This window comes from Tupaia chinensis, unplaced genomic scaffold (genome assembly GCF_000334495.1).
Source record: "Tupaia chinensis unplaced genomic scaffold, TupChi_1.0 Scaffold147681_1, whole genome shotgun sequence".
In the NCBI taxonomy this organism is placed as follows: domain Eukaryota; kingdom Metazoa; phylum Chordata; class Mammalia; order Scandentia; family Tupaiidae; genus Tupaia; species Tupaia belangeri.
In genome coordinates, this window is record NW_006207533.1 from 4,070 (window position 1) to 4,908 (window position 839).

Genomic DNA, 839 nt, shown 5'->3' on the forward strand with positions numbered 1-839 from the left:
CCTTGCAGGTTCTGCTGAAGATGCGGCCGGCCTGCAGGAAGCACCGCATGCGGTAGTGGATGTGCTGCAGCATCTTACTGCTCTTGCCCACGGTCATGATTGCTGCTCCACCAAACCCGATATCCACAGTAAAACGTAAGCGTCCTGAAGACCTAGAGGACGCTACAGACAAAGGTCCGATGTGGCTCTCCGGGAGCCTGGCGTGTGGGGCAGCAGCGTCAGAGGGGAGCCTCAATGTTCAGTGCTGCTTTAACGGCCTCAGCTAAGGCCTGCCTTAGTTCTGCCTGGAAATCCACAACAGGGACTTGCTGCTGCTGAGACCGTCTTGGGTACCCCGGACACTCTTGCCTGCTCAGTGACGCTGTCCTTCTGCGTTTGACCTGGACTTCCACTTCCGGCACGTGCTGTTCCGTGGTGCGTGTCAGGCAGGTGTAAGCGATCCCTTGCTCGCTCCATCTCGCTGGTCCTCAGGCCGCGGCGTCGGGCGTCTCCGCTCCACCAAAGGCTGTCTTTCATAGTCTGGCTTGCTTCACTTAGCATTAAGTCTTTTATATTTGTCCACTTTGTATCAAAATCAGGGTCTCATTTTTTTTTTTTTTTAATGACTGAACAGTATTCCCTAGAGCACATATGCTACATTTTTTCAATCCAATCATCTATATTTGGACATTTGGGTTGACTCCATATTCTAGAAATGTAAATAATGTAAATGACGTCCTAGAAATGTAAATAATGCTACAAAAAACATGGATGTGCAAATGTTTTTTCTGACTGAAGGTTTTCCTATCCTTTACGTAAATACCTAAGAAATTACTGGCCAGTGTGGTATTTCTTTTTGT

At 48.5% G+C, this 839-nt stretch overlaps 2 pseudogenes; both read right to left on the bottom strand.

Moving 5' to 3' along the window:
* Window positions 1-99, bottom strand: part of LOC102477757 (small nuclear ribonucleoprotein-associated protein N pseudogene) — a 735-nt pseudogene extending 636 nt beyond the window's left edge.
* A 119-nt stretch (window positions 100-218) lies between these two features.
* Window positions 219-456, bottom strand: LOC102478191 (SNRPN upstream reading frame protein pseudogene; annotated as a pseudogene).
* Window positions 457-839: the final 383 nt, after the last annotated feature.